The following is a 17,190-nucleotide window of genomic DNA, read 5'->3' on the forward strand; positions in this document are numbered from 1 at the left end:
CACCTGTAGTTCCAGCTACTCGGGAGGCTGAGGAGGGAGAATGGCGTGAACCCAGGAGGCGGAGCTTGCAGTGAGCCAAGACTGCGCCACTGCCCTCCAGCCTAGGTGACAGAGTGAGACTCCATTTCAAAAAAAAAAGAATACAATGTGAGTCATATATTACTTTAAATTATCTAGTAGCCACATTTGGAAAAGTAAAATGAAGCAGGTTAAACTCATCTTAATAATGTATTTTGCTTAACCCAATATATCCAAGATGAGAAAAAACATCTGGGCCTTCAAACTGTGTTCTATTATCAGTTCTTCTTTTAGAGACAGTTCTCACTCTGTCGCCTAGGCTGGAGTGCAGTGGCACAATCACGGCTCACTGTAGCCCTGACCTCCCAGGCTCGACTGATCCTCCCACCTCAGCCTCCTGAGTAGTTGGGATCACAGGCGCCTGTCACTACCTGGCTAGGTTTTTTTTCTGTAGTGACAGAATCTTCCTATGTTGTCCAGGCTGGTCTCAATTTCCTGGGCTCACATGATTCTCCTGCCTCAGCCTCCCAAATTGCTGGGATTACTGGTGTCAGCCACCACACAGAGCCCTACAATTAATTATTGTCAATGTAAACTTTTGTATCCAAGACATTAGTTATAACCTGCAAATACAATGATTTATTAGCCTGAATCCTTATTCTGGTTTTTGTAAATACATTGTTGCTGATGAATATTAAAGAAACTCATGAAAAGCTCTTAGCAGAACTTTGGGCGATTGCTTAGAAGTGCTGTGATAGTTTCCACCATGGAAATAAGGATGAAGGAGAAGAGTTGTTCACAGCAGCTGGTGAGTGTCTCATGAGCTCTCTCTTCACTCCCTGGCTAGAAGCCACTAGGTGAATATTAGTGACTTGAATTATGGAATTGGGGTCAAATAATCCAATCCTACACTAGGAAGAAGGAATTTAGTGTAGTAAAAAGAACACTAGAGGCTGGGCACTGTGGCTCACATCTACAATCCCAGCACTTTGGGAGGCCAAGGCAAGCAGAAGTAAAGAGTTCGAGACCAGCCTGGCCAACATGGTGAAACCCTGTCTCTACTAAAAATACAAAAATTAGCCGAGCATGATGGTGGGTGCCTGTAATCCCACCTACTTCGGAGACTGAGGCAGGAGAATTGCTTGAACCCGGGAGGTGGAGGTTGCAGTGAGCTGAGATTGTGCCACTGCACTCCAGCCTGGGCTATAAGAGCGAAAATCTGTCTCAAACAAAACAAACCAACAAACAAAAACAACAAAAAGCATTAGAATTTTCGTCAGAAGAAATTGTATGCTAGTCCTGTTTGTGTGTGACCAAAGGTAATTACTAATTGCACCCTCTGAACTTCTGTGTCCTCAACTAAAACATGTGGGATGCCAGACTGGGCAACATGGCAAAACTCCGTCTCTACAAAAAATTACAAAAATTAGCCGAGTGTGGTGGTGTGTGCCTGTAGTCCCAGCTACTCGGGAGGCTGAGGTGGGAGGATCACTTGAGCCCGGTGAGTGGAGGCTGCAATGAGCAGAGATTGCACCACTACAGTCCAATCTGGGTGATAGAGTGAGACCAAGTCTCAAAATAATACTACTAATAAAAACAAATACAACATGTGAATGCTTCACGGGCTTGCTGGAGGGGTTAATGACCTCACAGATTCAAAAGCAGTTGACATGTAGTGGATGTTCAATAAACATTCTCCTTGTCCCTTTCATAACTGAGACACGAGGACTATACACATTACAATCTACACTTTTCTAGATAAAAATTTCTGTTCACAGAGTTGTTGAATATATAGTGTCTTCAGTGGCATATTCTAATAAGAGGTGATACATCATCAGAGGACCTTGATTCAAATCCCACCTGCCATTTGCAAAATATTTGTCTCCTTGAGGTATCTGAAATTTGCTTTCTCATCTCCAAACAGCAAGATGTTACTAGCTTCCCCACAGGGTTACTGTGAGGGTTAAAAGTGATGCACATGCGTGTCAGGGGCTTTGTTTGCAAGTGAAAAGCTCAACCTCAACAAGCCTAAGCTCCGAGGGGGAATTTATTGGCACGTGCTGAGGCAAAGCAGAGGTGATCTGGTCCTGGGGAAGAACTGCAACCTTGAACTTACACACTCTATTCCCTCTGTCGCTCGGATCCGTAGCCAGGTGTTGGCACTTCTGTTCTGCTGAAACAGTTACCAAGAAAAGGGCTAGACCTGGGTTCTCGAGGCTCAAAACTCTCCAGTATGAATGCTGTCTCCTCGAGTTTTCACAGCCCCGACCATGCGCCCTAAAGCAGCTTTCAGGCGCATGCGCCATCCCTCTCCTCCCATGCGGGATGTGGGCGTGGTCATCACAGACCTTCTCACCTCCCTGAAATGCGGAAGCGGAAGCGGCACTGAGCTCTCCTGGACTGACTTGGATGTATCAATTCTTTCTCTCCTCAGTGCACGTTCTTTCTCAACAGATGCATCGCTGAGAGGCTAACCTGGAGGTTCAATCCCACTGAATCACCGACTCGGTGCGTTCAGTCATGCCCTTGCCCTTATGTAGATAAATCCAAGTCAGCCTGTTCAGTTTTTCTTATGCATAAGAGAAAAAATATGCAGTCCTGCATTGCTTACCAATGGGAATACGATCTGCGAAATGCGTCCTTAGGCGATTTTATCATTGTGCCAACAGCATAGAGTGTGCTTAGGCAAACCTAGATAGTCCTACGTGGTACAGCCTACAGCTCCTAGACTACAAACCCGCAGATTACTGTCCTGAATACTGCGGGCAGTTGTAACACAATGGTAAGTATTTGCACATGTAAGCATATCTCAACATAGGAAAAGTGCAGTAAAAATACAGTATTATCATTTTGGGAACACTGTCATTTATGCAGCCCATTGTTGATTAAAATGTTGTTATGTGGTGAATTACTACATACATGCATATGTTTATCTATTATTTATAAATGCATAGTGAATGATTTTTCTTCTGGCTCATTGAAACCCCTGAAACTCATTTTTAAAAAAATTTTACTTCAAGTTCTGGGATACATGTGCAGAACGTGCAGGGTTGTTACATAGGTATACATGTGCCATGGTGGTTTGCTGCACCCATCAACCCATCTCCTAGGTTTTAAGCCCCAATGCATTAGCTATTTGTCCCGATGCTCTCCCTCCCCTTGGCCCTCCCCCAACAGGCCCCAGTGTGTGCTGTTCCCCTCCTCATGTCTATGTGTTCTCATTGTTCAGCTCCCACTTATAAGTGAGTACATGCAGTGTTTGGTTTTCTGCTCCTGTGTTAGTTTGCCAAGGATGATGGCTTCCAGCTTGATCCATGTCCCTGCCAAGTACATGATCTCATTCTTTTTTATGAGTGCATAGTATTCCATGGCATATATACACCACATTTTCTTTATCAAGTCTTTTATTGATGAATCCCTGAAATTGTTATTCTTATTAATATTAAATTAAGTTTAGCCTAAAGCTGCCTCCTTACTTATTTTAAGTGAGGCCTGAAGGTTTATCCACACATAGTGACCTATGAGTAAACAAGACTCTAACCTGTTTTGGTAACAATTGGCCAAGTGTCTGCCAATCGCAGGCAACCAACTGTTCAAACTGTGTTCAAATAAGGCAGCCTCCAAGCTGTGAGCGGTCTGGCGATTTCTGTACATCCCTCTTCCATTTCTGTATGTCACTTTGTTTTTTCTGTCTATATGTGTTATACAATCATGTGGCAGCCCTGGAGTTGCTCTGAGGGTTCTGGGTGCTGCCCGATCCATGAATCATTCATTGCTCAGTTAAACATCGTTCAATTTAATTTGTCTAAAGTTTCTCTTTAAACATTAATTTTTTTTTTTTTTTTTTTTGAGACAGGGTCTCATTCTGTCACCCAGACTGGAGTGTAGTGGTGCAATCTCAACTCACTGCAACCTCTGCCTCCCGGGTTCAAGCAATTCTCCTGCCTCAGCCTCCCAAGTAGCTGGGACTACAGGCACACACCACCATGCCTGGCTAATTTTTTGTATTTTTAGTAGAGATGGGGTTTCACCATGTTGGTCAGGCTGGTCTTGATCTCCTGACCTCACGTGATCCATCTTCCTTGGCCTCCCAAAGTGCTGGGATTACAGGTGTGAGCCACTTTGCCTGACCTTTTTAACATTAATTTATTTTCTTTCTTTCCTTCCTTCCTTCCTTCCTTCTTTCCTTCCTTCCTTCTTTTCTCTTTCTTTCTTTTTCTTTCTTTCTTTCTTTGTCTCTCTCTCTCCCTTTCTTTCTTTTTCTTCTTTCTTTTCTTTTTTTTTTTTTTTTAGATGGAGTCTCACTCTGTTGCCCAGGCTGGAGTCCAGTGGTGCGATCTTGGCTCACTGCAACCTCTGCCTCTCGGGTTCAAGCAATTCTCCTGCCTCAGCCTCCCAAGTAGCTGAAACTATAGGCACATGCCACCATGCCCGGCTAATTTTTGTATTTGAGTAGAGACGAGGCGTCATTGTGTTGTCCAGGCTGGTCGTGAACTCCTGAGCTCAGGCAATCCACCCACCTCAGCCTCCCAAAGTGCTGGGATTACAGGTGTGAGCCACTGCTCCCGGCCTCTGTTTTTATTTTTCAAGACAAGGTCTCATTCTGTTGACTAGGCTGGAGTGGGGTGGCACAATCACAGCTCACTGCAGCCTTGACCTCATTGGGCTCAGGTGAGCCCTCATTGGGCTCCCACCTCGGCCTCAGCTGGGACCACAGGCACATGCCACCGTGGCCTGCTATTTTTTTTTTGTAGAGATAGAGTTTCACCATGTTGCCCAGGCTGGATGAATAACTTTGGTTATTTCTTGCATATATCATGGTATTTAAAGTCACAAGCTTTGGATCTAGGACAAATGTGACTTTCAATCCTGGTTTCATTGCTGCCTCACTGATATTTCAGGTTAACCTCTCCCTTCAGGCTTGGTTTCCCTACTGAATTACCTCACACATGATCTGATTTGCTCCAACAGTCCTGTGAAGTATTTTTTTTTTTTTTTTTTTTTGAGACGGAGTCTCGCTCTGTCGCCCGGGCTGGAGTGCAGTGGCCGGATCTCAGCTCACTGCAAGCTCCGCCTCCCGGGTTCCCGCCATTCTCCTGCCTCAGCCTCCCAAGTAGCTGGGACTACAGGCGCCGCCACCTCGCCCGGCTAGTTTTTTGCATTTTTAGTAGAGACGGGGTTTCACCGTGTTAGCCAGGATGGTCTCGATCTCCTGACCTCGTGATCCGCCCGTCTCGGCCTCCCAAAGTGCTGGGATTACAGGCTTGAGCCACCGCGCCCGGCCCTGTGAAGTATTAATAACCACAATTTATGCACAGACATCTGGAGCACATATGCTTGCTGATTGGTTTTATTATTTATTTGTATGTTCATTCTGGCCATGACCCCAGGCTCCCAGAGAAGCCAAAATCCCAAACTCCTATAAGAAATCAATAATATGTAAAAGAACAAAGCAAAACAAAGACACCTAAAATTGAATATAAACAGAAACAAATAAATCTGACTGTACATCAAATGATTACATAACCACACAGAAAGAATAAATAACTAAATGAGCCTCTGAACCCCGTGCTCTGATTGTATAGCCTTGGTAGATAGATAGAAAAAAAAGACTGTGGAGAAATTTTGAATTTACTTGTCAGTTTCATTGTTGGAAGCGGCATTGGTTGAGTGATACTGAAATTATTTTCTGTGTATTGAGGGATAGATAAGTTACATGTTGTAGGGAGCCAGGATTCTCACCGAGGGGAGAGGGGAATACCAGTAGGTCATGGGGAAAGGTGAGAAAGAAGAGCTGTGGCTGTCCGAGTGTGGGCTCATGACTGTTGTTTTAACCTTATCCATTGAAAGGGCTTATATACCCTCTCCAATATCACTGAAATACCTAGCACGAAAATCTTGATGTCTCAATACCATTTCCCATTAAGGGGAATCATAGGTCCTTAGAGAAGTAGCTGACAGCTATACCTGACAGGTAAAGTAAAAGGTGATCTGAAACGCTTTTTTTTTTTTTAAATTGAGACAGAATCTCACTGTGTCACCCAGGCTGGAGTGCAATGGTGAGACCTTGGCTCATTGCAATCTCCACCTCCTGGATTCAAGCGATTCTCCCGCCTCAGCCACCCGAGTAGCTGGGATTACAGGCACCTGCCATCATGCCTGGTTAATTTTAGTATTTTTATAGAGACGGGGTTTCACCACGTTGGCCAGGCTGGTCTTCAACTCCTGACCTCAGGTGATCCGCCTACCTCAGCCACCTGAAGTGCTGGGATTACAGGTGTGAGCCACTGCACCCGGCCCTGAAACCTTTACTATGTCAGATACATACTAAATACCAAGGGAAAAGGTACCTTTACAGTGAGAAATCTGGCGGACTTATCTTAACCCAGTCAACTTCACCAACAATGGGATAAATTTACCTCTGTGCTCCCTGCTATGATACAATGGGAAGGATATGATATTACCTTTGCAGTATTCTTGCCAAAATGTTAACCTAAATCTTATTAGGAGGAAACAAGCAGTCAAATACAGATTGTGTGACACTGTGTAAGACAACTAGCTCTTTAAACATGTTAAAAAAAGTTGGAAGATAATACAAGCTACAAAATGTTCCAAGATTAAAAGAGATTCCGGCCGAATGCGGTGGCTCACGTCTGTAATCTCAGCACTTTGGGAGGCCAAGGCGGACAGACCACCTGAGGTCAGGAGTTCAAGACCAGCCTGGCCAATATGGTGAAACCCCATCTCTACTAAAAATACAAAAAATTAGCCGGGTGTGTTGGCGGGCTCCTGTAATCCCAGCTACTTGGGAGACTGAGGCAGGAGAATTGCTTGAACCCAGGAGTCAGAGGTTGCAGTGAGCCGAGATCGTGCCACTGGGCAGCCCAGCGCACTCCAGCCTGGGCGCAACAGAGCGAGACTCTGTCTCAAACAAACAAACAAACAAACAAATAAAATGAGGTTCAAAGAGACATGATAAATGCTAGATCCTTGATTGGATCTTGGCTCAACCATAACAACAAAAAAACTTTAAAGACCATTATTAGGACAGTTGGAGAAATGTGACTGTAGAGTGTCTATTAGATGATATTAATTAATGTATTAATATCAACAGGAAATATCTTGGGAGTGATAATGTTATTATAGTTTTAGACGAGAATGTTTATGTTTACGGGACATACATGCTGAAGTACTTAGGGGTGAAATGTGATGAGAGCTCTAATTTACTTGTTAGAGGTTCAACCAGAAATGTATGTGTGGTTTAGCCATGTATCTATATCTATACAGAGAGAAAGAGAAAGCAAAGGTGGCAAATGCTATCAATTGGTAAAGGGTATCTGAATGGTTTGTTCTATTTTTTCCATTCCTCTGTAGCTTTGAAAATTTTCAAAATAAAAAGTTGGGGCAAAACTCCAAGGTGACTTCTGGCGTAATACTGCCAACACCACCAGTCTCCTTTCTGGCAGCAGCCGCCTGGCTAGAACCGAGTCCAGAGGGTCTCCGGAGAGACCATATTGCTTTTCCCTGCTTGTTTGCACGAAGTTTTAAGACAGATTGTAAAGTTTGTTGGAAATAAAGTTCAGTCCTAGAGTCCAGAATCCAGAGTTGGAAAAGGGCTTAAAGTCATATAGTTCAGTAGTTCCAGACTCTTGGATTTTATACACTAATGTAAGTTTAAAAGATACGTATATACACACACACAGAGAACAAAATAACACAAAAAATGAAGGGACTGACATTAAATTGCTAATCCATTTTGTCTAGGAATGACTGACATAACAATTTTTAAAAACCCATCTATCCTTCTGTTTTTGTAATTATGTCATTAAAAATGTCATTTTTAACCACAAAAAGGCAATCTATTATTCTCAGAGTTAAGTTTGTAAAAAATTGGCAACATTCAGCCCTGTGAACACACACCTTGTCCTTCTTCCCTTCCTTTATTGACAAATAAAAACTGTACAACATGATGTATAGTCACGGTGTACAACATGATGTTTTGATATATGTATACATTGTGGAATGGTGAAATCAAGCTAATATATCCTTTACTTCATATGCCTATCTTTTTTTTTTTTTTTCTTTTGGCGGGGGGTGAGACTATTTAAGATCTATTCCAAGCGGTGTTCAAGCATAAGATCCACTGCTGTTAGCTATGTAGTCAGTTCGTTGCCCAACAGGGTGGGTCAGGCTGGATAGGAAAGGGGTGGCAGGCTGCTGAGTTGCCACATAGGTTCTGGGGAGCAATTCCTCCTGTGGGGGTCATGTGACTGACGTCCTGACAGGTGGCAAGTCTGTCCCTACAGGAGGAGGACACCTAATTCCTTTCCCTAGAACCTCTTCCACCAGGACATCTCTGTCAAGAGTGAGTCGGCCGGGCATGGTGGCTCACACCCATAATCACAGCACTTCGGGAGGCTGAGGCGGGAAGATCACTGGAGGTCAGGAGTTCAAAACCAGCCTGGTCAACATGGTGAAACCCTGTCTCTACTAAAAATGTAAAAAATTAGTGGGACGTGGTGGTGGGCGCCTACAATCTCAGCTACTTGGGAGGCTGAGGCAGGAGAATTGCTTGAACCCGAAAGGTGGAGGTTGCAGTGAGCTGAGACTGCGCCACTGCATTCCAGCCTGGGCGACAAAGTGAGACTGTCTCAAAAAAAAAGAGAGTGAGCCACTCCTTTAGATGAGTTGGGATGAGCTGTTCTGTTGCGTCCACTCTCTGATTGTTACTCTGCCATCTGGAGCACCTCAGAATTTAGAGGCACCTCAGTTTCATTCATACCTGACCCAAGTAAGGTCAGGTATGAATATGAAAAGCAGTAAACCAGGAACTGATCTTTCTCTTCTTTGATGAGTATGCTTGCACTATTTGAAAGTTGCTGTTACGCTTTTCTTAATCCTCTCCAGACGGAACACACCAGTCTTTCAAAGATTCTTCTTAGTCTGGTGACTGGTGATTTGTTACATTTTTCTTGGTCAACCACAAGGTGCCAGGACTAGCATGGTGCTAGGGTTACCTGTGGGGCCCTGTGGTGTCTCCAAGGCATTGTAGTGACATGCTCAGTGAAGGGGACCCGTTAGGGATTTCATGGGTGGCTCAGAGATCCTCAGCGAGGGGATGTGGCTGTCTTCACAAGAGGTACAAAGGACAGCCGTGTCCTCAGACTCTTGCTCCCACAGGCTCACACATCTGTTTCTCTCTCTGCACATCTGGCTGCAGGCCCTCTCTTATCTCATGCCTGAGACCTGCCCCACAGCTCCTGAGTCCACATCACCTTAGTTCCAGTTGCACATAGAAGGCAAGTGGACCCTCAGGACCTCAGGTCCAAATTCCCGCAAGGGAATTTCACTGGTCTAGCTTGGATCAGACATCTACCCACACCTACCTGTGGCCAGTTGGGTTAGTAGTAAAGCAGTATCTGCCAGGTCTCCAGCCCCACCCTCCCCCACTTTTTTTTTTTTTTTTTTTTAGAAGGAGCATTCTTCAGAGGAAAGAATTTTTCTGAATTGGGCAGAGTCTTCATGAAAGCATCTGCTATAAGATTCTTTAACTTATGACTGTAAATACAGAAAAAGGAATACATCAGAAAAAATGAACTTACTTTGGAATGGTACACTCAGTGTATCAAACAATTAGACAGAAACACCACATACAGTCTGTGGCCGGCCCCGACGGCGGCTGGGCGGATGACAGCTGTCCCGCCCTTCCTGCTAAGCCTGTCTTTCCTCTTGCTTAATCTCTGGTGGGGTCTGACATGCCGATCTCTGCTGGAATGGGCCCAGGCGTTAGGATTAAAACAAATTTCAGGGATTTCCATAGACGCTTTATCTGTAAATTCTCAAAAAGTACTCAACAGTTGTCTCCTTAGTTCTAGTTAGCGCATGTGGGAGTTATGTCGCAAGGCTGGAAGGGAGGAGGTTTGCATCCTCTCAAAGTGCCCTGCGTGTGCATGTGGCAGGTCCTCCTTATTCCTGTTAGTCCAAACTGCACCATTTTGTAAGCTCCCTGCTATTTTGCAGACGTTGGCCAAAGTAAAACATTTCACGAGGGTTTGGGCCACGAGAAACATCCCGCCTAACCACCTGACCACAAGGCAGACAGGCAAAGGCCCAACTGAAGAAACACCCCTATCATATTCTGCTGGGAGAAAGGGCAAGGAACACCACATTCTGCGGGAGCAAGGGCCAGGACCGCCTCATCATGGGAACATTTTATCAATATCCTGCGGGCAGCAAGCCATACTGCCCAGACCTCTCCCACCCATACTGATACGTACCCCCAGCCTGTAAGCAGCGGTGGGCTCTGGTGTTAAGCTGGTCTCACTCCCGCAGGTGTCTGCAATATACCTGTGTTGCTGTTTGAGCTGCCCCCTCCCTCTGTGGGTGGCTTTCTTTAACCCTCGCCTTCCCTTCAAAACCTAACAATCCCGATGGTGGGCCTTCTCTGTTTGTGCTGTGTTTTCTCTTTCTCTGACCTTCTCTGAGCTATGGCTCTGAGATAGTTTACGACAGGCACCTGCCTCAACCTCCCAAAATGCTGGGATTACAGACGTAAGCTACTGTTCCTGGTCTAGAAAGGACACTTTCATACCCACAAGTAGGAAAGTCATACTCTCAAGAGTAATATAATTGGATACATTTCCTGCCAAGAAAAGCTTATCACATTATTTGTCCCCACTCTCATTTTGCTGCAGATTGGTGGCAGTTTGTCATGGGCAACTTGGGAGCCATGTTTTAGGCGTGACATGCAATGGGAGATAGGAGAAGGGCCAGGCCTGCCCTCCACGAGCTTGTCCCCAGGATCTCAGCTGGAGGCAACCTTCAATGGCATCTTGTACAACCTCCTTCTCAGTGTTTAGATGAAAGAAATGACACAGCTGAGGTCTAATAATGGAGACACAACCATGACACAGTGTAAAAATGTGGAAGTCCTCTCAAGGAGGTATGGATATTTCCAATGGGAATACTCTGAACTGCACAGAGGAAGAGAAAGCAGGGAGGCTTGAGGAAGCAGCATGTAAACTAGACATTGAGGAGTGCTGTGATTTAGGCCAATGCTTCTCCACCTTTACTGTACGTCAGAATTACCTGGAGGGCTTGTGAACACACAGAATCCAGTTTCCAAATTAGCAGTCTAAGGAGGAGCCTGCAAACCTGAATTTGTGACCGTTTCTCAGTGAGCAGTATGGCTTGCTGCCCAGCAGGATATTGGTAAAACGTTCCCAAACTGTTTCTGCCGAGCCTGGTCTGGAGACTATGCTTCGAGAATCACCAGTTTAGATGTCCAGAGATTTGGGACTTCAGCAAAGGTACAGAGGCCAAAAGGTAGAGTGGGTTGGTGCAAGGAAGGTGGGTAGGTGGGATTCCGTAGAATAGTGAATGCTGTGCTAAAGAGTTTAGACTTTACTTGGATGGGCAATGGGAAGGTGTACAAGAGTTTTGAACAGAAGAGTAGAATTTAAAATCTTCTCTTTTTTGAGATGGAGTTTTTCTCTGTAGCCCAGACCTGAGGGTAGTGGTGTGATCTTGGCTCAATGCAACCTCTGCCTCCTGGATTCAACCGATCCTCCCACATCAGCCTCCCAAGTAGCTGGAATTACAGGCGCACGGCCACCACATCCAGCTAATTTTTGTGTTCTTAGTAGAGATGGGGTTTCACCATGTTGGTGAGGCTGGTCGCGAACTCCTGAACTCAAATGATCCACCTGCCTCGGCCTCCCAAAGTGCTAGGATTACAGGCGTGAGCCATCTCGTCTGACCAAGAGTAGAGTTTAAATCAGTATCACATACAAAGGAGTGAAGTGTGAGTATATTCTAGAACAGGGATGAACCTTGGAAACATTATGTTAAGTGAATGAAACCAGACACAAAAAGACACATATTGTATGATTCCACTCATTTTCCCAACAAATATTTTTTGAGCATCTAGGGTACATCCTGGTGCAAGCACATGGCTTGTTATTGTGGCCAGCTGAGGCTGGTTTAACACACCAGATGTTTATATTGTTTCTTTTTCATTTTCTAGATACACCTGTTTTCTATTCCTGGTCTGAGCTACAGCCCTCCTTCTCAATCTCTTGGATAGTAAGGCAGTAATGCCTCTTTCATTTCTCTTCTCTGGCTCATGCCCTGGGATTAGGCTAGATAATGCAGTCCAGACAAGGACCTGGACAGGTAATAGCATGGTCACTGAAATCTCCCCAAAGTGTGGCCTTCTCCACCTTGGACCCACAACCCCACTCAGTGGCCTTGCTATTCTGTTCTGAACCACTGTCTTCAGCTCTGACTTAACTCTGCCTCTCCACCTGGCTCTTCTTTCTGGTTCTGCTGCTTCTTGGGCACTAGGTTAACCTTATGGACTACGGCTTTTCTGCTTTGGACCTAGATCTGTCTTCTCACATTTTATTTTTATTTTTAATCATTACTGCCTTTTCCTCATAACATGAATGGGACCAAATCCGTGTTTATACACACGAATTCTCACACCGGGGCCACAGCAACAGAAGTCTGGGAAACAGCCTATTTCCTAAAAGGGTCAGGGTGCAGAGGTGAGCTCGGACTGCAGGCTTCCTGAGGCTAGGACTCCCTGATGACTTTTTGCTCCTGGCTGCATGTCTGGCACATAGCAGCACCTAATTCATATTTGGGAGAGCAGAGTCAGAACCAGTATGTGTGCATCCTGGGTAGTGGATTCAGGGCAAAAAATATTAGCTGAATATTATATTAATTGCGGTTCTCCAGAGAAGCATGAACTAATAGAACATGAATAGGTAGATGATAGATAGATGGATAGATAGATAGATAGATTTTAGGGAATTGGCTCATGCTATTATGGAGGCTGGCAAGTCCAACATCTGCAGGGCAGGCTGCAGGCTGGAAGCTCTTGGGAGAGTTGCTGCTGCAGCTTGAGTCTGAAGGCCCTGTACTGGCAGAATTCCCTTTTCCTCTAAGGAGGTCAGTCTTTTCCTTTTAAGACCTTCAACTGATGGCCAGGCGTGGTGGTGGGTGCCTGTAGTCCCAGCGACTCGGGAGACTGAGGCAGGACAATGGAGTGAACCTGGGAGGTGGAGCTTGCAGTGAGCCAAGATTGCGCCACTGCACTCCAGCCCGGGTGACAGAGTGAGACTCCGTCTCAAAAAAAAAAAAAAAAAAAAAAAAAAGACCTTCAACTGATTGGATGAGGCCCACCTACATTAGCAGAATACCCTGGTTTACTGCAAGTCCACTGATTTAAATGTTAGTCTCATGTAAGCTATCTTCACAGAAGCATTTAAAATAAGGTTCGATGAAATATCTATGGCCTAGCCAAGTTGATACATGAAAGTAACCATCACAGGCTGGGCGCTGTGGCTCATGCCAGTAATCCCAGCACTTTGGGAGGCCAAGGCAGGCAGATCACGAGGTCAACAGATCGAAACCATCCTGGCCAAAATGGTGAAACCCTGTCTCTACTAAAAAATACAAAAACTAGCTGGGCATGGTGGCGTGTGCCCGTAGTCCCAGCTACTTGGGAGGCTGAAGCAGGAGAATCCTTTGAACCCAGGAGGCAAAGGTTGCAATGAGCCGAGATGGCATCATTGCACTCTGGCCTGGGCAATGGATCAAGACTCCTTCTCAAAAAAAAAAAAAAAAAAAAAAAATCTATCTCTCTATCTATCTCATTGTTGGGTTTATTGTTTACTCTTTAGGTAAGAACTGTAGGGCACTAAAAATAACATAATTGAGTGGGAAATGTGTTTTGCAGACATGATCTCATATGTTCTACAAACATTTATTATTTTTATTCTTTGGGAGAAATTCCTCAGCTCTGCAGGGAAAATACCAAAATATATTTTCTGAATCCCCTCCAGTCAATGGGGAGAAATAGGATCAGTGTGTGTGTGATTATACCAGCCAGCCCTGACTCACTCATCTTTGCAGCTGATTCTCTATGTCGAGCTTTGATATTTTATTTCCCAGTCTGTTCAACATTTTTTTCCTGCATATCCCTGGTAAGGCCTCAAACTAAAAACTGAACGCATGGGATGGTAATTTACATGTTTACTGAAGTGCATGGGCTTGAATCCTGTCTGTGGCCCATCAAGGCAGACCTTTGCAGGGACTCTGCCTCAGTTTCAAGAACAACGGCACCTTCCTTTAGGCAGGGTGACAGTGACATCATTGACATAAGAAGCCTGGCAGGGCCTGTGGGTACCTGGTACCTAGCTAGTAATTAACACTCAATAAGTGTTGCTGTGCTTCCTTGCATCATGCTCCCTTCCAGACGTTCACAGTCAAAAGAGAGGAGTAATCCTAGATAATCCTTAAACCCTCTGTTTAAGTTTCATTTTCTTCCCTTCCTTACCCTCTATATGCAAATGTACATTTGGCAAGCAGCAGGGAGTTTCAGATTCCTTATCTCTCACACCCACCAGAACCTAATTTTGTTCATGGAGAGTAAAAAATAAAATAAATATTGCATTGGGGGAAAGATACGCGAAGGCACCCACATGACAGAGAATGGCTGTAAGGATATGAACATACATAAAGTAAGAAAGTGTGATTCTAAAAGAGCAGTTTATTGTTGTTTGAGCAGCCTGACCGGGACTTCTCCTTTCTGTTCCACTCTAACCAGCACGGAGCCTTAGGTTTTACAACTTTGATAAGTTGATAAGTGAAAAATTTTTTCCTCTTTTTTTTTTTTTTTTTCTGGAGACAGAGTCTTGTTCTGTTGCTCAGGCTGGAGTGCAGTGGTGTAATCTCAGCTCACTGCAATCTCTGCCTCCCGGGTTCAAGTGATTCTCCTGTCTCAGCCTCCCGAGTAGCTGAGATTATAGGCACGCACTACCACGCCCGGCTAATTTTTGTGTTTTTAGTAGAGATGGGGTTTCACCATGTTGACCAGGCAGGTCTCGAACTCCTGGCTTCAAGGGATCCACCCACCTCGGCCTCCCAAAGTACTAGGGTTACAGGTGTGAACCACTGCACCCAGCCCAAAATTATTCCTTGACGCTTTAATCTGTATGCTTACTTACTTGTGAAATTGAATGCTTTCTTCATACATGCATTTCCTACTTGTGAACTCCCTGATTGCATCTGCTCATTTTTCCTAATGGATCTTGGAGGTTTTGTTAAAAATTATAATGATAAATAATAACCTATTAGTTCTTTGTATACTGATTATTAACTGAGTCATATTTATGCCAAATATTTTCCCAGATTGCAGTTTTAAAAATTGTGTTTATGATATTTCTTCCGTAAAGCGTTACTTTTTGGTGCTCAAACCTGTCAGTCTTTCTCCCTGTGATTTTTGAGAGTAAGTCTGCATTTCCTTCTCCCCACTTCCTCCCCCATTTAGGAGAAATGGAGCCGGGGCCCCTCTATCCTCGGCTAACCACAGTAAACCCTCAGCTAATCTGTTTTTTTTTTTTTTTTGAGACAGAGCCTCACTCTCTCACCCAGGCTGGAGTGCAATGGCGTGTTTTTGGCTCACTGTGACCTCCACCTCCTGGGTTCAAGTGATTCTCCTGCCTCAGCCTCCTGAGTAGCTGGGATTACAGCTACCCACCACCACGCCTGGCTAATTTTTGTATTTTTAGCCGAGACGGGGTTTCACCATGTTGTGCAGGCTGGTCTTGAACTCCTGACCAGAGGTGATCCACCTGCCTCTGCCTCCCAAAGTGCTGAGATTACAGGTGTGAGTCACCGTGCCAGGCCTGCCACTGGCTAATCTTGATGCCCCACTTTTGAACATCTGCTGACAGTAGGACCAGGGGAGGCTGCATAGCCTGAAACTCAGGAACCACATGTGGGCTAGGAGAAGAACTGTCTGGAGGAAGGCCAGCTTCCCACAAATCTTTACCCAAGGGAGAGTTCTGCCTTAAAGTCCTTAAAATGCCCTCTACCAGAGCTACTGAAGGTTGGTTCTTAGGGTAAGGTTCAGTTCAGTAGAAGAATATGACATTGGACACAAGTGTGCCGGAGCAGAAGGGCAGGGAGATGGGAGAGAGCCACAGAAGGGACTGGGGCCCCACTGGGAGACTAGGAAACCAAGCCCTCTTTTCTTATTTCCTATTTTTGTTCCTCTTTTAGACCCAGTATGTCTTTCAGTAAAACAACTGTTATTTAGCTGAAGTTAGAATTTGCATATTTAAGCCTCCCATGTGAACTGAGTGTAAGATGGAGAATCATAAGTAATTTAGATGTGTATAGCTATGCATAAAGTACTGATGCTGTTTTCTAAATCTGGAGTCTTTTCTACATTCAGAAAAATTGAGGAAGGAAGTGAGGATGTTTGGAAGTCAGCACTTCCTTTTTCATGGATGGTAACAACCCACAACAGTTTTATGGGCTTAGGGAAGGGACAAGGTGACAACAATTGCAGTTTACTTGGGATTGAAGTTTCCCAGAATGAGGGACAGCCAGGACTAAAACCTGGACAGTCCCATGCAAATTAGGATGCTTTGTCACCTGGACTTGCTATTCACACACACACACCCCGCATGTGTGTAACCCTCCCCCAAAATAATGCAACAGCCCTTCAGTATCCATCTTTGACAGAGGATGGAACTACAGGTTGAAGAGACTCAGATACTTCCTTAAATTCACACCAACTGGGCATAAAGGAGCCTGCATGTAAACTTGGTTCTGTCTGATGTCAGAGGGCCCTTTCTACCCTCCATGCTTGGGATTTATCAGTCGGGTCGGTGAACTCACTCTCTCACCCAGCCACTCACCCCATATTTTCAGAGAGAATATGTGCTATGCGAAGGATTGGATTATGGATGATTCAGAACAGGCTCTCCTATATTGGTAATTGGGAAAGCCCAAGAACAGCAAGGAGAATAGTAGTTCAAGAATAATCTTAAATAAAATTTATGGGAGGCCACTGTTTTGGACTGAACTCTTACACTAGGCCCAGTGGACCAGACCAAACCAGAATGCAGTCATTCCCGCTAGGTGCCAGGCTGTCCAGCTGAACTTTAAACAGGGCAGCTTGCCAAAAAATAGGAGATGCAGAGCAGCCAATCAAAAGGGGGCCAGTTTACCTGAGCAGGTTTGATGAGGAAGTCCCCCATGCTTTAACCCTGCAAGAGAAGTAACTCTAAAACGCCAATCTGCCTTTTGTTCCCCGTTTCTGCTTCTTCAGCCTTTCCTGCCTATAAAGTCAAGTCCTTTGCCTAGCTCATTGGA

Source organism: Piliocolobus tephrosceles, chromosome 18 (genome assembly GCF_002776525.5).
Source record: "Piliocolobus tephrosceles isolate RC106 chromosome 18, ASM277652v3, whole genome shotgun sequence".
In the NCBI taxonomy this organism is placed as follows: Eukaryota; Metazoa; Chordata; class Mammalia; order Primates; family Cercopithecidae; genus Piliocolobus; species Piliocolobus tephrosceles.